This window comes from Hibiscus syriacus, unplaced genomic scaffold, assembly GCF_006381635.1.
Source record: "Hibiscus syriacus cultivar Baekdansim isolate YM2019G1 unplaced genomic scaffold, ASM638163v2 tig00117034_pilon, whole genome shotgun sequence".
In the NCBI taxonomy this organism is placed as follows: domain Eukaryota; kingdom Viridiplantae; phylum Streptophyta; class Magnoliopsida; order Malvales; family Malvaceae; genus Hibiscus; species Hibiscus syriacus.
This window is the reverse complement of record NW_024063533.1, coordinates 8,880,896-8,904,653: the sequence shown is the minus strand read 5'-3', so window position 1 is coordinate 8,904,653 and position 23,758 is coordinate 8,880,896.

The window sequence follows — 23,758 nt, the reverse complement described above, 5'->3', positions numbered from 1 at the left end:
ACACAAGAAGTAAGGTGAACAATGCCTTTTTCCTTAAAGAAATACCCAAGAGTTTTATTCAAATATTCACTCCCATTGTCACTCCTTAGAATTTTGATTTTTGTGTCAAATTAGGTTTCAACTTTTTGATAAAAACTTTTAAAGAGAAACTAAACCTCAGATTTTTCTCTCATTAAGAAAACCCATGTTGTCCTAGAGTAATCATCTATAAAAGACACAAACCACATATACCCAAAAATACTTTTGACAGGAGAAGGGCCCCAAATGTCACTATGGATGATGGAAAAAGGTGGTGTTGGTTCAAATTTGGCTGGGATATATGGTTTTCTGGTGTGTTTAGCCATTTGACAAATTTCACAAGAAAACAAAGATGGATATTTATTAATGAATAAGTTCGGTAACATTTTGGAAAGATAGAAAAAATTATGATGACCTAATCTAGAGTGCCATAACATAATTTTATTGGTATTGAGATCAGAAGATAAAATTGGTTTCCTAATAGCACTGGATAAGGCATGATTATGAGATGCTTTACCTCCAAGGGTGTATAATCCTTTGCCCAGCCTAGCACTGCCAATCACCCTCTTCGAGCCCTGTGCCTGAAAAATGCAACCACCAATACCAAACACAACATTACAACCAAAATCTTTAATTAATTTGCTGACTGACAACAAATTGCATGCAAGTCTAGGAACATAGAGGACATTATGTAGTAGATTTTTGTTTAATGTAACAGAACCACTCCCTTTGACTGTAGTAAGAGAGCCATCTGCTATTTTGATAGAAACTGGTAAGCTGCTTTCACTATATTCCTCCAAGAGATCAATATTTCCTGTCATATGATCTGGTATTGATTTTTTTTTTGCATTTTTATCTTTGTTTATTTTTTAGCTATTATTTTATGTTTTCTTGCATTTGAATTTTCTTTCATTCTTTTTTTTATTTATTTATTTTAATATTAACTCTTTGTCTTTGATTGTTTTTTTACTTTATTTAAGATCTTTTTTAAGATAATTTTAATTGATCGAAAGGTAAACAATTATGATCGAATTTTTAAATTTTAATTTTAATTTTCACAATTAAGGCAGCCGATAAATTAAATGGTACCGAAAGGGCAGTTCAAGGGTGATAATTCTTCCTTGACTGTAACCGACTCCCGAGCCCGACATATCTCTGGTAAAACACAGATCATAATTAATTTTCGGTTGTCTTTTTATGTGAAAATAGTAAATTGTAATTTTAATTTATTTATTCGATTCCAATTATTTACCTTTGATTACTTTTCAAATAAATAGTTGTACTGACATTTTTTCAATGATTTTAGATTTTTGAAAAGTTTCTATCTCTAGCTCTATACCCGAGCTCTGAACCCTTTAAAGTGGGAGTGAAAGCGACGCCTTCGTGAGAGTTTATTCTCCGCACAGGCCTAGCAAGTATCATTCGGGATTCATATACCTTATGTCTTTGTGTGAATTTATTCACCGCATAGGCATAAGGGAATGTATCCTCTCGAGTTTAACTTAGTCCACATAAGCTTGTAATGGGCTTAGGACTAAGGGTCTAGCAAGCCTAAGGAGGCACCAGCAAGGAGAACTCTGGTACTTTTTTTATAACCTAAACCGGGAGACTATAGGGAATTAGAGCTTACCCCAAAGCCTCATTTCAAACTCTAGGCTATTTATTCCTGCTTTATTTTCTGTTCAAAGAATGTGAACTAGAAATTTATGCGATTAGGACTGGTTCAAAATCAACTTGCGGGATAGAGATCATGTCCGGATAGGAATAATAAGCATGTGTGGTAGATATCATGTAAGATAGGATTTTTATTTTCATGGATGATTTAAATATTTTTACCTCACTAACTCTTTTCATTTTTGTTCCTTTTTATTTTATTTTCATCATTTGCATCATTCAAAAGAGGTGTTGATCCACAAAAAACGTGTTCGTTAAATATAAATAATTTTCATTAATGGATAAAGGGGTTATAATACAAAGAGATGGAAAGCTCAAAAGTCCAGCTATGACTTAGGATGGACCGGGATTTACATTATTCACATCAAACGTTAACTTTTTGAGCTGACAAAAGTTGCAGGGGCAAGACGAGGAAAATGTTACTGACCCGGAGATTCCTTTTGAAAATTACGAGAACAAGATGGAGAAACTCTAGCTAAGCTGGAGACCATTATTGACGAATTCAATAAATAAGCCGATAAACTTCGGATAGAGGGCTCCAATAGCACTTTCGCTAGAAACAAGCTCGGCAGGGAGTGAAAGTCAGAGATGCAGTCCTTCGAGACCTTTTTTTGGGGCAAGCAGCTCGTCACTGGCACAAGTTTAGCCAAAGGAGCCGGAACGGTTTGATAGGATATTCAACCAGTGACAAAAAAGACGGAAGACGATTCAACTTGTCAGGGGCTGTTCGTGATCTATACCATCAAAATGTTTTTTGTCTCTCCAGACATATCACTTTTGTCCCCAATAAGGATTATTCATAATAACAGACACATTTTTGGATCAATGCCTTGGGTATTTCATGCATCATGCATTTAGACATATTTTGCATTTTGTTATTTTATTTGCATTCGCATTAACTAACAAAAGAATGTCTCATCAAAAGGAGCAAATATTGGATACACCGCCTCAAACGTTGGAGACATCCCATCCACATAACACCCGCTTGAAAAAGAAGAAAATGGAAGCCAAAATTACTCAGATCGAGGATAACATGTTGAAGCTCCAGAGAGAGCTAGAAGATAAGATAAATCAGAGTAGTCTGAGTACTCTGAATACAATTATGAAAAACAAAGAGTCCTTGGATGATCAAATTGTGGCCAAGTTATCTGGTCTACATCAAACAAGTGCACCTGGGGCAGGTTCATCGGAAGGGGTAACTATACCACCTGCCCTGCAAGTGGTTGTCTCACCTGAAATCTTATCAGAACTTCGAGGGGACTCGTCTGCTGTAAAAGTGAAGCCCTCGTCCTCTTTATTTAACCCTGAGAACAATTAGGGTTATTACCATATACCGGATTCGGACGAAGATGATAAATCAAAGAAGATGGAGGAGAAAATCAAGCAATTGGAGGACCAAATGAAGGTAGTTAAAGGAGACCATGACTACCTTGGAGTCGATGTTGCAGAACTCAGCCTAGTCCTTGGTTCTTCCCCCAAAATTTAAGTCCCCAGAATTCGAGAAGTTAGATGGGAACCGTTGTATAATACCCCAAAAATTTAGATAATGACCAAAATGAAATTTGGAAAGTTTGATGGTCAAAATAGAAAATTGGGAAAAAGTTTGAGGACTTAAGTGATAAATTTCCTAAAAAGAATTTTATTCCATAAATATATGGTTTACTCTTAAAAGTGGAGTTTTATGGAAATCATACTTTTGGATTTTGAATTTTAGTAAAGAAAAATTAGAAAGGGTTAAAGCCGGTAAGGAATCGATAATTTCATATCGAATGGGAACTTTACAAAAATTTGAAGGATTTTATAAAATGGTTGGAAATATTATTTTAATATTTTGGATTAGAGAAATTTGGTTTGGAAAGGTGCAAATTTTTAGATTTAACTGAAAAAGTGAAATTTAGTGACTAAAATGCAAGTTTTGAAAATTCATGGGCAATTTCGTGAGTCAAAGTCAACATAATTCATCTTTGACTTTGAAATATATTATGGATCAAGTGGCTTGGTTTTATGGTGAATATGAAGATTCATTAAGGGTAAAAATGGAATTTCTTATTGAATGGAAAAAAAATGTCATTATAATATATATTGTCATGTGATAGATTTATTTATCATTAAATATCAATCATGGATGAGCATTTCCAGCTTCTTCTTCCTCCAAGGGCTGGCACTTTCAAGAAAGAAAGGTAAACATTTTTAGTTTGAATTTTGAAGCTATTTCTTAAGAATTAGACTCAGTGTGGTTAGGAAAAATGTTCTACGTTCAATTCTCTACATTTTGACATGAATATTACTAGGGTTCATGTTCAAGTTCATCTTGAGTTGATGAAGGGGATGTTGATTTCTTGTGTTTTATGGGTTATGAAGAGTTAAGTGATTTTAAGGAATTGGTTGTAAAAATTGATGAAGAAACTAGGGATGAGGTTAAAGAAAATAGTTTAAATTTTGAATTTTACAGTGGGCTTGGAAATTTACCATAAATTATATAAAAATAATTTGGAGGTTATTTTTATATATTATGTTCATATATTGATCTAGTTCTGTTTAAAATAAACGGGAATCAATTTCAAGGTGTATACAAAGAGATATAAATTTTTAACCAAGGAAAGGTTAGAAAAATCGGACAGCAGATTCTGCAAAACAGATTTTGTTGATCAAATTTGGAAATTCACCATAAATTGTATAAAATGAATTAGAAGGATTTATTTATATGGATAGATTCATATTTGAGTCTAGTTTTCAAGGGAAGAAACGGAATTGAATTCCAGTGTGTATATCAATACAGAATACTGATTCTTTAAAGGTAGTGTGAATTGTCTGAATATGGAAAATTGATGGTTATTGTCTAAGTGTTTTATAATTGATGTACTATGCTGGAAATTACTGTTTTGGAATTTAAATGAGTGTTAGATGTGAAATATGACTATTTTGGAAGTTTGAAAAGTTTTGTGATTTAAGTACAACATTTGAATAGTAGGGTACTTAAATGTAATTGTACCTTTGTAAAAGCATTTGAATGATAATAATTTCAATGCTGAAATTTTTAGTATTAAGAATTTAAGTGGTAAAATGGTGAAGGACCATTTTGAGTAAATTGGAAAAGTTGGTTTCAATATTAAAAAGAATTAATACGTGTTAAAGTAATTGGTGGTGAATAGTTTGAAGTATGATTATGGAATTTATTTTGGGATATGTTTATGTTAGTACAATACCAACATATGTATCGTTATAAATTTGTAATTTATACAGATCATGATTGATTTGATATTGAAGCAAGTCAAGTATAAAAATGGTATATTGTGGACAATAGTGAGGCACATATTTTGAAAGATATAAAGTGTCAAGGTGAGTACAATACATGCATGACATTATATATGAATGTTTTATACATCATCAGGAAGACTTGTGATAAGTCAACCTTGTTTATATCAGCATTATATTATGTCATTTTTTATAAATTTACATGACATTGATATGTTATAGCATGAAATTATAATACATTGATTATGGAAAATGTGATATTTTACCATGAATATTATTTCGGGTATGAACTGCCCAATGTTAAATATTGATAATATATTGTGCCATGGATGGATCAAATAAAAATAGACTATAAGCCCAAGTAAGTCATTGAGGTATAGGGTATAGTTGGCATGCCATAGAATATAGTAGCTGCAGGTTTATAATACACTTCGGTGTATATGGTAACCATGCAAATAAGCTTACGAGCTTATGGAATAATGGCAAATATATTGGTAAAATAAGTTTACGAGCTTATGGATTAAATGGTAAGTATATTGGTAAAATAAGCTTACAAGCTTATGGGATAAATAGTAAGAAATTTTATATTATTTTGATCATGGTAAAATATTTGATATGAAAATAACATGATTTTATGGCATTTTGAATTTGTCATTGAAATTCATGCATGAACTGTATTGCACTGTATATTGTTTTAATTGCCTCACTAAGTTTATACTTAGCGTGTGATGGTTTTCACGCGTAGGTAAAAAGCCAGTAATTGATTAAAGAATTCAAAACGATATCAAGCATCGAGGAGTATATTTCAATATCAGTAAGACATCCTATGATGGAATTTGACTTAGAAAGTGGCATGTAATTTGATAATGTTAAATTTGTTTTGTTGAATTAATTTGGAAACAAATTGGTAACTAGATAGTGATGAAAGGTTAATTTTTATGAGTTTTATAGGTAATTTTTGGAAGGTATTGTAGCAGTACTATAGCAATGAACAGTAACCACGTTTTAAGAAAAATTTTAGAATGCTTAAGGGAACCGATTCCCTGCTACAGGAATCGATTCCCTGCTACAGGAATCGATTCCCCCACTCTTCATTGTACAAGGTTTACTATTCACGTGTACTGTTCATAATAAAAAAATCTTTTGAATTAAATTTGTTACAACGAAACATAATTTATATGATATGATATTTTTATAATATCAATTACCAATCTAAGAACGGAAATTTTTAAATCACTTTTGAATAGGAAAATGGTTTTAGAAATTCAGATAACATCTATAATCTGTATAGGTATAATTATACGAGTTATGGGTGTTACATTTATTGGCATCAAAGCTACAGGTTTAGCCGATTCTAGGACTAAGCCGAGTTTGTTTTGAGTTAAAAAACGTATACATGCCACTAGGATGTCAAAAGTTACTGATAATTGTATATATACTGTGATGATGCTTATTAGGAGTAAAGTTATACTTTACTAAAGTACGATGATTCTAACTATGTTCAGATGTTGGAATTAAAGACAAAATTTAGAAAGTCGAAAATGTTGAAAAGAATGTCGAGATTGAAATCGACAAAAAGAGACCGACATGACTTATATAAAACACCTTAGAAGGGTAGATGTTATAAAGGATTTTCATCTATTCATGGTGAAGAAATGTCCAGCTTTTAACGAAGTTTTTGAATGGTAAGAATCGATTAAAAAGTTTGAACGACTGACAAGAAAACTCGAATCAAATGAGGATCCAGAGTAGATTTCTGAATCTAGTGATGATTCTAAGGTTTTTTCATGTAAGCTTAAATAAGTGAGAAATATTTAAGCTAAGCATTAAATTGTTTAAAGCATTTTTGATTTGAGTAAGAAGAAATAAATAAGCAGTAATAAGTTGTCCGCTAAAAGTTTACAGAAAGCTGAGTTATTAGTGAATCAAATGATTATGAGTTAGATTGAGAATAGATATCAAATCCATAAAATTTGATAGAGTTACCTTGTGAAGGTAAATATGCGAAAATGGATTGTCTAACATTCCATGTTACAAGAATTATTGTTTATATTGAGATGGATTCTCAAGGACTTGAAAAGTGTCAGATTCCTAGTGAGAAGAAAAATAGTAAATTTGCTTGCTAGTGTGATTTTAGCATTAACTGCTATGAAGTTATTGCTACAAATTTATCAAGTTTTCTTGTTGAACGATGTGAACATTGAAACTTTCATTTGAGAGTGAAAATGTTTCAACGGTTCAAAAATATTATTTTGGATATGGAAAAGTTATGCATATTTCCTTAATAATGAAATAAGGAATTTCAAAGTAGAAATATTCAATTCTACTTGGTATCGAGTGATATTATAGGGGAAGACTTATGGTTCATAATACAAGTGTTAGACGGACAAATAGTAAATGTCTGATAAAGATTCAGGAGCTTATGTTACCGATGAATATTATGAGATTATCATTAATGAGTTTTAGATCATTTTGATCTTGAGTTGGTTGTCTCTGCATTAAGGTTCGGTTAATGGTCGCAAGAAGCGATTAATTTGGAAAAATGTAGAGAAATTAAGAATGTAAATGATTGATGAAAAAGTGAAATTATCACTAAAGTGATATCAACAATGGTTATGATTAAGAAGATGTAAAAAGGATACATAGCTTTTCTAGCTATATTGATAGATACTCAAGTATCTGAATTAAGATCATATGATATTTCCATAATTTGGGAATCTCCATAAGTCTTTTTAGATTTATTAATTGAGTTACTTCCAGATTGAGAGGTGGAATTTAATATTAATTGTTATCAAGGCATTGATCCTATATTTATGGATTCGTATTGAATGGTTGTAATTGAGTTAAGAGAATAAAGAACCAATTGCAAGAACTGTTAGATTAAGGATGCATTAGACCGAGTATTTTACCTTGGGGTGAACCCGTATTGTTTATAAAAAAATGGATATATGTGATTATGCATAGATTATCGATAGTTAAACAAAGTAACTATCGTGAACAAGTATCATCTTCCAAGGATTGATGACTTGTTTGATTAGCTTAAAGATGTTCTAAAGATAGTTTTCAGGAAACGGTATAGACACTACGAGTTCGTAGTAATGCCGTTTGGTTTGAAAAATGCTTTCATAGCATTCATAGATTTGATGAATCGAGTATTTCAATTTTACTTGGATTAATTTGAGGTGGTCTGTATTGATGACATTCTGGTATACTCGAAGACAAGTATAGAACATGATGTTCATCTTCGTATTGGGTTGAGATACTTAAGGATAAAAAGTTATATACTAAACTGTCAAAGTGTGAGTTTTGGCTATCAGAAGTTGATTTTCTTAGTCATGATGTCTCGGTATATGGCATAAGAGCTATATATATATATATATATATATATATATATATATATATATAAGAAAAAAAAAAGAAATAGAAGAAGAAAAAGAATAAAAAGAAAAAAATAGAAAATGAAAACGAAAATGAAAACGAAAACGAAGAAAAAAAATGAAAATGAAAAAGAAAAGAAAAAGAGAAAAAAATGAGAGATGAAAAAAATATTTCACTTGTGGAAACAAATGCGAGAATAAAGACTTTGAAGTCAACTCTGATAGAAATTATTTAGGAAGAATTTGTATTTCTCATAATGATGAGTTGAAGAAAGATATTCTTTCTAAAGCACATTATTGTTCACTGACTATGCTTACAAGTGGGAACAAAATGTATCAAGATGTAAAGAGTCATTTTGGTGACCGAGTAATAAAAAAAATAAACATTACTAAGTTTGTTGCTACATGTTTGACATGTCAACAAGTAAAAGCTGAGAATCAAGTGCTTTCGTAATTGTTGCAACTGATTTCTTTTCTAGAGTGGAAGTGGTAAAGAGTCATTATGGATTTCGTTAATGGACTACCTTTGACATCAAATAAAAAGGATTCCATTTGGGTGATAGTGACCGATTAATTAAATCGGCACATTTCATTTCGATGTGAATGGACTATGCATTAGATAAATATACAGATTTGTATATCAAGGAGATAGCTCGACTACATGGAATGTCAGTATTCATTAGATCTGACAGGGATCCAAAGTTCTCTTTAAGATTTTGGAAATATTTGCATAAAGTTTTGGATACTTGATTAAATTTCAGTATGATCTTTCATTCACAGACGGATGGTAAGTAAAAAAAATACTATTAAGATATTAGAGGATATGATGAATGCATGTGTGATTGATTCCAAGGAATCATGGCAAAAGAAAAGTATTTGTTTTTAGTAGAATTTTCCTACAATAACAGTTATTAATTGAGTATCAAGATAACTCCGTATGAAGTTTTATATGGGAGAAAATAAAAAACACCATTGAATGGGTTCAAGTTAAAAGATTGTAATCTTGTTGGCCCATATTTATTGAAAGAGGTTGAGGATAAAGTAAAGATAATCTCAAGATAATATTTGATCGGCAACAGTCTTATGCAGACTTGAAGCGAAAAGAGATTGAATTTCATAAAGGTGATAAAGTTTTTCTTAAGGTATCACCTTGGAAAAAGATTTTGCGCCCAAAACGCAAAGGAAAATTAAGTCTAAGATTCATTAGACCTTATGAGATATTAAAAAGAGTTAGACTGATGGCTTATCAGTTAACATTAACTATGGAGGTAATTGAGATCCAGAGTTGGTCAAAGTACACAATGTTTTTCACATGTCATTGCATCAGAGGAGATTGAGATCCGACCAGATTTGACTTATGAAAAAAAAACCAGGCTCGAGAAATAAAAGAACTACGTAACTAGACGATTCTTATAGTCAAAGTGATTTAGCAAAATCATAATGTCGAGGACGTTACTTGGGAAAAAGAGGATGATATGAAGAAATAATATCCATAACATTTTCATATCAGGTTGAAGATTTGGATTAAACAAGTTCAAAATCTAATGATTTGCATAATCTTCACAAAATCCCTAAAGTAAAGAGAAAAAAATTGGAATTCAAGAAGTTGGCAAGACCAAAAGAGGTTCTCACAAAATGCGCGGGCTCAACTTGTTTATCTTGAGCTATCGCAAAAGAAGTTTATAGTTAAGGCATGGGCATGTCTTACCAGTCAGTACAACCCTAAATTAAGGTTTCAAATTTATAATGAAAAATGCAATCTTTATAAAAGGGGAGTTAGGGTTTTCATATAAAGTTTTAAAATTCGAGGACGAATTTTCTTAAGGAGGGGAGAATTGTAATACCCCAAAAATTTAGACAGTGACCAAAATGAAAATTTGGAAAGTTTGATGGTCAAAATAGAAAATTGGGAAAAATTTTGAGGAATTAAATAATAAATTTCCTTAAAAGAATTTTATTCTATAAATAGATGGTTTACTCTTAAAAGTGGAGTTTTATGGAAATCATACTTTTGGAATTTGAATTTTAGTAAAGAAAAATTAGAAAAGGTTAAAGTCGGTAAGGAATCGATAATTTCATATAGAATAGGAACTTTACAAAAATTTGAAGGATGTTATAAAATGGTTGGAAATATTATTTTAATATTTTGGATCAGAGAAGTTTGGTTTGGAAAGGTGCAATTTTTCAGATTTAACCGAAACAGTGGAATTTAGTGACTAAAACGCAAGTTTTGAAAATTCATGGGAAATTTCGTGAGTCAAAGTCAACATAATTCATCTTTGACTTTGAAAGATATTATGGATAAGGTGGCTTGGTTTTATGGTGAATAGGAAGATTCATTAAGGGCAAAAATGGAATTTCTTATTGAATAGAAAAAAATGTCATTATAATTTATATTGCCATGTGATAGATTTATTTATCATTAAATATCAATCATGGATGAGTATTTCCAGCTTCTTCTTCCTCCAAGGGTCGGCACTTTCAAGCAAGAAAGGTAAATATTTTTAGTTTGAATTTTGAAGCTATTTCTTGAGAATTAGACTCGGTATGGTTAGGAAAAATGTTCTACGTTCAATTCTATACATTTTGACATGAATATTACTAGGGTTCATGTTCAAGTTTATCTTGAGTTGATGAAGGGGATGCTGATTTCTTGTGTTTTATGGGTTATGAAGAGTTAAGTGATTTTAAGGAATTGGTTGTAAAAATTGATGAAGAAACTAGGGATGAGGTTAAAGAAAACAGTTTATATTTTAAATTTTGCAGTGGGTTTGGAAATTTACCAGAAATTATATAAAACTAATTTGGAGGTTATTTTTATATATTATGTTCATATATTGATCTAGTTCTGTTTAAAACAAACGAGGATCAATTTCAAGGTTTATACAAAGAGAGATGAATTTTTAACCAAGGAAAGGTTAGAAAAATCGGACAGCAAATTCTGCAAAACAGATTCTGTTGACCAACTTTGAAAATTCACCATAAATTGTACAAAATGAATTAGAAGGATTTATTTATATGGATAGATTCGTATTTGAGTCTAGTTTTCAAGAGAATAAACGGAATTGAATTCAAGTTAGTATATTAATACAGAATACTGATTCTTTAAAGGTAGTGCGAATTGTCTGAATATGGAAAATTGATGGGTTGTTGTGTAAGTGTTTTATAATTGATGTACTATGCTGGAAATTGTTGTTTTGGAATTTAAATGAGTGTTAGTTGTGAAATATGACTATTTTGGAAGTTTGAAAAGTTTGGTGATTTAAGTACAACATTTGAATAGTTGGGTACTTAAATGTAATTGTACCTTTGTAAAAGCATTTGAATGGTAATAATTTCAATGCTGGAATTTTTAGTATTAAGAATTTAAGTGGTAAAATGGTGACCATTTTGAGTAAATTGGAAAAGTTGGTTTCAATATTAAAAAGAATTAATAAGTGTTAAAGTAATTGGTGGTGAATAGTTTGAAGTATGATTATGGAATTTATTTTAGGATATGTTTATGTTAGTACAATACCAACATATGTATCGTTATAAATTTTTGATTTATACAGATAATGATTGATTTGATATTGAAGCAAGTCAAGTATAAAAAGGGTATATTGTGGACAATAGTGAGACATATTTTGAAAGATATAAAGTGTCAAGTTGAGTGCAATACATGCATGACATTATACATGGATGTTTTATACATCATCAGGAAGACTTGTGATAAGTCAACCTTATTTATATCAGCATTATATTATGTCATATTTTTATAAATTTACATGACATTGATATGTCATAGCATGAAATTATAATACATTGATTATGGAAAATGTGGTATTTTACCATGAATATTATTTCGGGTATGAACTGCCCAATGTTAAATATTGATAATATACTGTGTCATGGATGGATCAAATAAAAATAGACTATATGCCCAAGTAAGTCATTGAGGGACAGGGTATAGTTGGCATGCGATAGAGTATAACAGTTGCAGGTTTATAATACTCTTCGATGTATATGGTGGGCACGACCTTATGTGTAATACACTTTGGTGTATATAGTGGGCACGATCTTATGTGTAATACACTTTGGTGTATATGGTGGGCATGACCTTATATGTAGCACTACGGTGCAAATGTTACTCGAATACCCAGGGTTCTCAGGGTTGTATATTGGGCTATAGGCTATGGTTTATGGTTAATTGGTTAATAAATGGTAACCATGCAAATAAGCTTACGAGCTTATGGAATAACGGCAAGTATATTGTTAAAATAAGCTTACGCGCTTATGGGATTAAATGGTAAGTATATTGGTAAAATAAGCTTACGAGCTTATGGGATAAATGGTAAGAAATTTTATATTATTTTGATCATGGTAAAATATTGGATATGAAAATAACATGATTTTATGGCATTTTGAATTTGTCATTGAAATTCATGCATGAACTGTATTGCAATGTATTTGTTTTAATTGCCTCACTAAGTTTATACTTAGCGTGTGATGATTTTTACGCGTAGGTAAAAAGCCAGTAGTGGATTAAAGAATTCAAAACGATATCAAGCATCGAGGTTTATATTTCAATATCAGTAAGACATCCTATGATGGAATTCGACTTAGAAAGTGGCATGTAATTTGATAATGTTAAATTTGTTTTGTTGAATTAGTTTGGAAACAAATTGGTAACTAGATACGGATGAAAGGTTAATTTTTATGAGTTTTAAGAAAATTTCCATAATGCTTATGGGGAACAGATTCCCCTGCTACAGGAACCGAGTTTTAAGAAAATTTCCAGAATGCTTAAGGGGAACCGATTCCCCCACTGTTCACTGTACACTATTCACTATTCACTATTCACTATTCACGTGTACTGTTCATAATAAAAAAAATCTGTATAGGTAAAATTTTTAAATCACTTTTGAATTGGAAAATAATTTTAGAAATTCAGACAACATCTATAATCTGTATAGGTATAATTATACGAGTTATGGGTTTATAAGTTTCTCATTCGCTCACATCACCATGTTTTGCCGAAAGATGACAAGATATGGAGGAAACGACCCACTCTTGATCCATTGCTTCCAGGAGAGTCTGTCGGGCTCAGCCATCCGATGGTATAATCAGCTAAGCCGATCCCATATCAAGACTTGGAATGACTTAACAAAGTCATTTTTGGAACAATACAAACACATCAATGACATGAGACTCGATCAAGTTATGCTACAAAGCATGGAAAAGAAGCATAACGAGAGATTCAGACAATACGGACAAAAATGGAGGGATTTAGCTATGCAAGTTCATCCACCCTTGGATGAGAAGGAAACGAGGAAGCTTTTTGAACAGACGCTAAAGGCTCCTTATTTTGGGCACCTGGTCGCAATCACATCTGGAAATTTCGCTGACATAGTAATGGCCGGAGAAATGATAGAAATGGCCATAAAGCAAGGAAAAATCAAAGGAGAGGATGTTGCTCAGAATCCTTTGCCTAACCACCAAGAAGGCAGGGTCAATGCGATTGTTGAGGAAAGAGCTGAGATCAGCCTAAGGGGATCGTACCTAACTAATATGGGGATTAGACCCCATAATATCTTCCATAAAAAGACTCGCATCAATCCAATCCCAATTACATATGAAGAGTTGCTCCCAACTCTAGTTGAGAAGAATCTTGTGACTCCAGTTCAATCCAAACCTAGAGAGGCCCCATATCCTGAAGGCCATGATATTAATGTCATATGCAGCTATCATATTGGGAGCACAAGGCATACCACTGAGAACTGTGGGGCATTGAAGTGTAAGGTCCAAGATCTGATCGATTCAAGGGAATTGGTTTTCAATGTGTAATAGGGTATTCCGATCGAGAGTTGATTGGGGCATCTATCAAGAGTTTTGTTGTATTCTCATGCATGTCATCTTGTTTGAAATTGTTTTCCTTTTGTGCTTCTTATGTTTAAAAGTCACTTGACATTCAAACATTTTAAATAAAATGTTTCCTTCTAAGGAAATGAGAAAATTTTAATCTTGAATTCCTTGAATATAACCTTAATTAAAAGCTTTTTAATAATTGAGGTTGTAAATCTTTGACAAATCACAAGATTGATCCCTGCAAAACAAAGACCCCTTGATCCTAATTTAAAAGATACACCAGATTACATGCTCTTCTTTTACGGGGACCGAGCTAGCTTTCTCTTCTCATGAAGAGTCCATCAAGGGTTTGACATTCAGACATATATTAGGAGCGGATAAAATGGGGCATCTAGTACCTAAAATTGCAAAGCTAATTGGTTTATACTTTTGTTAATGGCGTTCAATGATGATTATGATATTCTCAGATGGAATAGTCAAGTAGGTGAATCTAGTTTAGGTCAGTTGCTTGGGAATTGAACTCTAATGATGAGATTTTCTGACCTTCAACAAACACCTAGACTATAACAGGTTCTCCTTAACAAACTTAAGAAATTGGACCCGTATACCCATATTATAATATTATATATATACAATAAAGCTTTAGATGTCCCTCTAAAGCAATTGGTTAAACGCTCCGACTTTATGGATAAGATTCAGCTAGCCTGGTAAAGGTGATTATAATGTACAATAAAGCTTGAGTTGTCCCTCTAGAGCAATTGGTTAAATGCCCCGGCTTTATGGATAATATTCAGCTAGCCTGATAAAGGTGATTATAATATCTATACAATGATATTAAGTTCTCCCTCTAGAGCAATTGGTTAAACTCCCCGGCTTTATGGATTCAGCTAGCCAGACAATGGCAAAATTAAATAAGGTGTTTTGGTAAAAGATGGACTAACACTACCTTTGTTAGAGGAGCTTACGAAGCTTGAACAAATGGAAGATTTCAGAGAACTAAAACAGAAGTGTTCTGAAAGGTCTAGTCATTGATTTTGCTAGTTGTTTCATTTTGTTCACCTTCGACCAAGAAAGAGGGCGAGCCATGATCGAATTGAGGAAACAAACCTTAGGATTTAGGTAGCCCACCTCTAAACCAACTTTTCGATCTTGATATTTTTTAAAGATTTGCAATTATGAAAGTTTAAAAGAGAATTTGATTCTTTTGATATCCAATGAACTCCTGTTTTATGATTTGTTTCAATTGTGAAACCTAGAAGGAGATAATATTTTTCAAAATTCCTTTTGATATTTTTCAAAATTTTGAAAATTCAAAGAAAGAAAAGCATTTTCAAACAAGATAAGTTCTCTGGAAGCATATATTGGAATTCAACAGATATCTCTCCGAAGCTCAAGTTCGACGCTGAGGCAAAGGAAGCCATTTTTGGGCAAAATTTGATAGGGGAAGGAAAACAAATTGTCTTAGGTTGAGAGTACACCCTGGTGAAAACGAAGACAAACTGAGTCAGGGATGGAATGAAGACTGCTCACGCAATTATTCCCTTCACAGATCAACATTCTGTACATTAAATTTAAGCATGTTGAAAAATCCAAGATCAAGAATCAGAAATTCAAGATTCTAGAATCAAGAAGACGGACAATCAGATATTGAGATTTCTCTCCAAATTCTAAAATAACATATTTCGCATATACATTTTAGGCACACATAAGAGCATTGCATCCATAGCATTGCATATGTGCATAATTTTGCAGATTCATGCTTCACAGCGAAAGATATTGAACTCGAAAGAGATGCAATTTAAAAGTGTGGATTTTAACTTCACAACGAATGACGTCCAATTAAAAGATCAATTTCACAGCGAAGGAGCCATCCACGATTTCAACTTCATGAAGAAGGGTATCGTGCCCGATGAAGTGATTTACATCACAGCAAACATGTCATCCACATATTTTACTTCCTTAAGTCAACGATTAGAGCTTCTGAAAGAATAACATGCAGGAACAAGCAAATTATCGATCGCCATTGAGATTGTTTCTCTCGAAACAAGGGGTCGTCTCGCTTGAGACTAACTTACTCAAAACAAAATTTTGTCTCTCTTGAGACAGCTTCCCTTGAAACAAATTTTGTCTCTCTTAAGACAGTTTCCCTTGAAACAAATTTTGTCTTCTTAAGACAGTTTCCCTTGAAACAAAATCTTTGAATGTGTTTTCCTTGAAACAAATTTCGTCTCCCTTGAGACATTTTCTTTTGGAACTAAGTTTTATCTCTCTTGAGACAATTTCTCTTGAAACAAATTTTGTCTCTCTTGAGAACAGTTTCCCTTGAAACAAAGTTTTGTCTCTCTTGAGACAGTTTCTCTTGAAACACCAATCTTTGAATGTGTTTCTCTTGAAACAAATTTTGCCTCCCTGGAGACAGTTTCTCTTGAAACACAAAAAACCTTTGAAATTGTTTCTCTTGAAACACACAAAAAAAACCCTTTGAAAATGTTTCTCTTGAAACACAAAGACCTTCTAGTTTAACTACGCTCAGCTCCAAGGCACATCATTTACAGCATAGCTCAAGGCAAGAAGGGCTATCTATCAATAAAATTGTCGAGTTCGGTTCCATTCAGCTCGATGACACCTCAATCACATCATTGTCTGGCTACAATCGAGGTTTTCAAGTTAAGAAGAAGACCTGGGTTAACCGTGCCTTAGTGACAAAAAACTGCTTTCCGGCAGCATAGCTTAAGTCGAGAAAAGCCATCTGTTAACGAGGACCTTTCGAGTTCGATTTCATTCAGCTCGAAGGCCTATCAACCACATGGTGGAGTCAATGAACTACTTTCTAGTCGAATTTTTAACCAAGGTCTTTAAACCGAGAAGAAAATCGAGGTTGACTACAATTGGGAAAGGATAACCCGCATCCCGATTCAAATTCTGAACTACGATTTCAATTCCATATCATTTTAAGATGGACTCGACTTCGCGACGGATGAGCCATCCGTAACCCAATTCGACATGGAGTTATTCTTCAATTCCACCGAACGAAAATTTGTGTCTTTTTATCTTTGTCCTATTTTTCGTTCCACGAAAAATGACAAAGAGGGGCAATTGAAGACACCAAATTTCGACCATTAGTATTATATTATATAATATATATATATATATATATTTATTTATTTATTTGGGTTTTATTACACATGAACATGTCCATTACATTTACATATGGACCAATAGTGCTGCCCAAATAACAAGTGACCCAGAAGCCCAAATGCACGCTGACCCGAACCCGTTTGGAGCACCCATCAGTAACCTGAACCGACCCATAGTGACTAGGGTTTCCAACCCTATTACAGTCATCAATCAGCAGCGCACTCTCCAAGCATCGCACGCCTCTCCCACAACCACACAACTGCCCGAGATTCACGGCAACATCACCAACACGCCAACAAACGTGGATGCGTGAAGCACAAACACAAAGCATTAGTGTTTTATTAGGATTTAAATACCTAAAAATAGGGTTCTTTTCAACTATAAATAAATGTAACCCACACCATTTGTAGGGGGAAGATCAGACGAAATACAAAAAAACGAGCAATAAAAATGCAGAAAAAAGGAATTCTTGAGGAATCAAAAATAGAATTGAATTGGTTTTAAAGCGAATAGGTATTTTCTAATTTGATTTCATTTTCGGTTTATTAGTTTAGTTATTGAAATGCAATTAAGGTAGTAGATTTTAGTTTATAGTCTTTTTTTTCGTTTACATTCGATGCTTTCAAAAAATATATATATGAAAAGGGGTTAGAAACTTATCGGGGCTGTTGTTGGCTTGACGAGCAAGTGAGGAATCGGCCACCCATATCCGATGGCCAAACCGTCGAGTGAGGAAGGTTTAGTTCGTTGGTGAACAACTTGCGTGCTTAGTGAAAAGAGAAAAGAAAGAAGGTTAGGGATATGTTGAAGTTTCCATCGCACAAAATAAAAAAGGGAAGGGGATATTTGTGTTGGTTCACATGTTATGGAGTTAATAAGGAAGGAGAAGTGCTTTTAATTTGGTTTTTGGGTTAATCTCACTTAGGGTGCCTATATTTTTAGTCATCTTTTACTTTGGTCTCTTAAAGTATTGGTTTGTTCACATTCAAGTCCCCTCAATTCCTACTGTGTTTTGCATAATGACCCTTAAATATATGCATAAAAATTGTGTTAAACCCCCTTAAATATTGTCATGTTTTTACATTCCAGTCCCTAAAACTCTACATTTTATTTATTTCATTTTTGGCACTTTAATTTCATTATTTTTAATTTAGTCACTAACATGTTATATTTCTGGTTTTGTTTATTTCTAATTTTGACACTTTATTTTCTATCTATTTTATTTTAATAACTATTTATTCCTGATTTGGTACTAATTTTCTTATTATTTTTTTTGCATTTTTATCTTTGTTTATTTTTTAGCTATTATTTTATGTTTTCTTACATTTGAATTTTCTTTCATTCCTTTTTTTTATTTTTTTAATACTAACTCTTTGTCTTTGATTGTTTTTTTTACTTTATTTGTGATATTTTTTAGGATAATTTTAATTGAATGGTACCGAAATGACAGTTCAATGGTGTTAATCATTCATTGACTGTAATCGACTCCTGAGCCTGACATATCTCTGGTAAAATGCAAATCATGTAAGATGGTATCCGATCAACCAAATTTTTTACGAAAAATAAATGATCGGTGGCGACTCTAATATTATATTCAAGTCGAAGCTCAATTCCGGGGCCCAACCGAAAGACGATTCCAATATGTATAATTACATATTTACTTTTTATTATTTACATATTTTGTGAATTAATTTTAATGTATACCAATATATTTACTTTAAATAATTTCATAAATTTAATCTTCCACGATTATAAATTTTAATATTTTTTTAATATTTTTTTAATGTGCGTTGAATTACCTAAAGTTGGATATGATGAATTGGAAGTGCGTGGGGATATGATGGGTGATAGACTTTTTTTAATTTTTATTAATTTCTTAAAATACTTTAACTTTTAATATTTTATTTTAAATTAATATATTTTTTCTATATAAAAATTGATGGTTGATTAATGATCAATATTTTTTGTTAACTAGACAAATCTATTTAGAATGAAAATGTCGATATAGTATTATCACATGTGATTAATTAATGACATGATATTAATTTAATAAAAATAATTAATTTAATTAATGAAAATTTTTTATTAGCGTGATAGTGTATCATACCATCAGTTAATCACATATGCAATGAGTGTCTAGTTGGTAAAAGATATTGATTATTAATCTACTATTATACAATCTTAATAATGAATAATCTTAATGACAAAATAAATTATTTTATAATTTAATGATGAAAATAAAAAAAATACTAAATAATTAGATTACTTAGTTTATATTAAATTTAAAGTTTGAATAATTAATTTCAAGACTCTATTTTTATATTTAATTTCAAATTAGATTTTTATTTGTATAAACAAATAGAATTTTAAATCAATCAAGTTGTTATGCTATCGACACGTAAATAAGCATCGATATATGGACCTTGATGGCGGTATGATGTTAGCGTCTATAATCCAAACAAAATAAATCTTAGGATAAAGTACACGTTCACTGTTCTAATTGTTGTTTTTATTTCGTTTTAGTCACTCGTCTATTTTTTGTTTCAAAATAATATTTAACGTTATGTTTTTATTTTATTTTGATAACTCATAGTTAAAAAAGTAACAATTGTTAGCGTGATTTTTTTTTAATTTTTTTAATGATAACATGATATTATCTTATGATGACACGTCAGTAATACCGTTAATTTTTTAATAAATTAGGTGATCAAATCCTTGTAAAATGAGAGGATGAGATTAAATCCTTAATACCACTCATAAGTGATTTAAAATTATGTTATAAGGATTAAATCTTAAATTTAAGTATAATATAAGGAATTCATTGAGTAGACTCAGTGGTAAAAAATAATATTATTCTTACTAAAGATCTCAAATTCGAGTAACTGCATTTGTAGGTTGTCAATAATAAAAATAAATTATGAACGGATATTATCTTATAATCATCATCTTATATCTATATTTATAGGTAACGATGAACCGGTAACTCAAAATGTCTAATTGAAGCTCCACATGCATTTGCGTATATTTATAGGTGACGATGAACCATTAATGAGTTCAAATGAAAAGGGATGATGATGACAAATTAAAATGAAACGATTGAATCCATCAATTCACTATAGTTGATGGAGTAATGGTAGAATTAGACCAATCCCAAAACAAACGGTAAAGTACACAAATGATCCCTTGACTATAGGATATTACTTTGTTGAGTCCCCAACTATTAAAAGTTATAAAATGGTCCCCCAACTATAGGAAATTACTTTGTTGAGTCCCTCAATGTAACACCCACAGACCGATACGGGTGACCTGATTCAAGGTGTCACATTAGGGCTACCGGAGCGATCCACCGTAAAATCCCAAAAAATTTAAATTTTTTGTTAAAACATGTAAAATCATAAAACAATTTATAAACATAAAAGTAAAATTTAACAATATTCAGAAATAAAACAGATTCCAAACTCGGATATAAAAACAAAATACAAGATGCATGCCCCCTAATCACATGCATCGTACTCCGCAAGCAACGGCGGTGGAACTCCCTTACTGACGTCGATAGTTGCACTGGTTCAATCATTTTAACCTAAAAAGGTGAGTAATAGAGTGAGCTTGGGAAAGCTCATTAATACAGTACTACCAAATAATGTTGAAGAACATGCAGGTAATTGGCAAGCATAAAACTTCCTTAACGATACAAATGTCTACAGGTTTTTGGAATGAGCTGAGGTTCCATAGATATTTCTTTGAGTAACAGGCATGAGGATTTTAGTTCAAAGGAAACATTCATAGAACCAGGTTCAGGTGATTAGAATAGGGTGCCTAATGTGTTCCCACAAAACCAGTGAAAATGTAAAGATCTTTCTGTTTTTTTTTCTTTTTTTTAAACAGTAGCAGTTTAAACATATTTTTCAAAAAACATAGTAAAACCCTTCAACCTAACACCAATATGTAGTTCCCCAAAAGTGCATCCATAAGGACTTACCCTAGGCCCAAAGGGCATAGGTTCCAACCTAAGGGAGCACCTTGGGTCCATAAGGTCTTACCCTAGCCGAAGCGTAGGTGCCCAACTGAGGGGAGTTTCCTCAGGTCCATAAGGTCCTACCTAAAAGCACATAGCAGTGGTTTCATCCCTAAGGGAGTGCCTTAGTGTCCATAAGGTCTTATCACTAGGCCCATTAGGCACAGGAGCCCACCCAAGAGTCACCTTAGGTCCATAAGGAATTACCAGTCGGTGTTGAACATATCCAAGGAATTACCAACAGCGACTGGACCTGGAAGTATCTTCAGTCATACCAGAGTCCCAGAGTATCCCGTATAAAAATAATTTCAGCCAGTAAATAGAGATATCATTAATCTAAGCAGAGAGCAAAGATCATAACATATATCAAAGTTCAGAGCAGAAATCAGAGGTCAGACTGTATTCCAGATAACAAAGTCATACTTTTAAAATCAAAGAAAACATCCATGATGATCAGGGAACACACTAGCGGTTCCATATATTATTCGGAGGTACTTGATAATGAAGGGAAACACGAATCTTCAGTATACCGATAGAATGCCGGAAATTAGAATCACTATTGAAAGAGTTCATTAGCTGACAGAATCATCAGTTATTCAGAACGTGGTTTATCAGGATCATAAAGTATTCAGATATTTTTCAGATGCATTATGTAATCAGAAAGGTATTCAGAATCATTTGCATCTGAGTTACTTGTGTTTCCAGATATGGCAGGAGTGATTCCATTATTCAAGAAATCATAGGCATTTTGGACATTAGGTTCTTGGAGAATTCTTAGTGATTTGAGTTGATAAGGGAGAAACGAAGATTCAGGCCATTTACGATTTGTGTTGATATATCAGAATATCGAGATAACTTGAACTGTACAAATCCTAACCATGATACCTGACAACCGGCCAAATTGTTGCACTTCAAGAGTATTCACTCTTTAATACCAAAAAACTCTTGAACTATTCCAATTGTCTTTATTTTATTTCTACATTGCAACTATATCAGGGGAATGTCAACGTGCTTGATCTGGGGTTCGAAACCCTTATGGACAGTACAAATATATATTCATCGGTGTTTCCAGACTTATCAAAGTTATTCACTTAATCCTAAGTCATTGAGATTACTTAGGTCATTTAGTAGTCAAGTCTATCCCGGTCACTTTGGAGTTTCCAGAGTAATTCTATTGTTTCCGAAATTCGAATACATAAAGTACTTCCATTCCATTTAACTTGGTCATATAATATAGTCATGTTGGTATACGAGGTTGATTTGTTCATTTCAAAGCTGAGGGTATTTAGTTATTCCAAAGCTTGGACGTGCTTCGAATCATATTACACTTCAGGGGCATTCCAACTAAATTTGGAATTTAATCAATGATTCCCAGATTCAAGTGGATTATAATTTAAGTTCTCAAATCATCTCAATTATCATATTCATCCATAGACGTTTTACACTTTAAGGGTATTATTGTTATTTCATTCAATTCTGTCTGTGGCATTAATTCGGATAACTTAGGCTTGAAAGTATTTTAGTTCCTTTAGAGTTCAGGGTACTTTGCTCAATTAATTACTGGAGGTTATTTTGGATTATTTTTCACCATCCGAGGAAGTCTTGGTCTTTTACAGTATAAGGGCATTTTTTTTTATTTTACCCTATAGTGATATTTTTGGTAATTTCTTATCCAAATATTTCCAACATTTAACCTTTAACGAGATTAATTAGAATTTACGCATTTTGAGATTGATTGATTTACTGATTAAATCATTGAACTTAGATTTGTTTCCGATCGGTCTACCAATTTCTTTTACGAGCCGTCTGAGTCTTATTTAATCAAATTTCTATATAAGTGTGATGATAGTTAAATATATCTAATAGACCAATCATTCCATTCATGCATTTACCATATATCCATGAGTTCCGAAAAGTATACAAAAGGTAGTAGAGTATTAACTTGATTTTTGTGTCATATCGATCGACCATTTAATCCCCATTCGATCACTCTCAAACTTGAATTCAACGTCCACTAATTCCTCGGATAAATAGCAAACAAATTTACATCAAAAACTAAACTTAAATGAGAAACCATATTGAGTCCGAAGGTAAAACATTGAAAAACGGCTTACCGGGTGCGAATTTGGCAAAACAGACTTCGGATTCGGACTTAGGACGTAGAAAAATATAAAATAGGGTTTTTCAGAAAATTTAACTTTTTCAGTCAAAGAAAAAGTAAACGGTCAACAGGTTGACTTGGTCAAAGTCAACGATCAACGAGTTAACTCGGTCAAAGTCAATGAGTTGACTCAATGAGTGATTTAACTGAGTTAACTTAATCGAGTTGACTCAGCGACTGGACCGAACCAGAAGGGTCGAGCCGACCCGGTTCTAGAAAACTCCTTAGACCAAAATAAGCCCCACTCGCAGGTGGCGACGTGTAGTGGCGCGT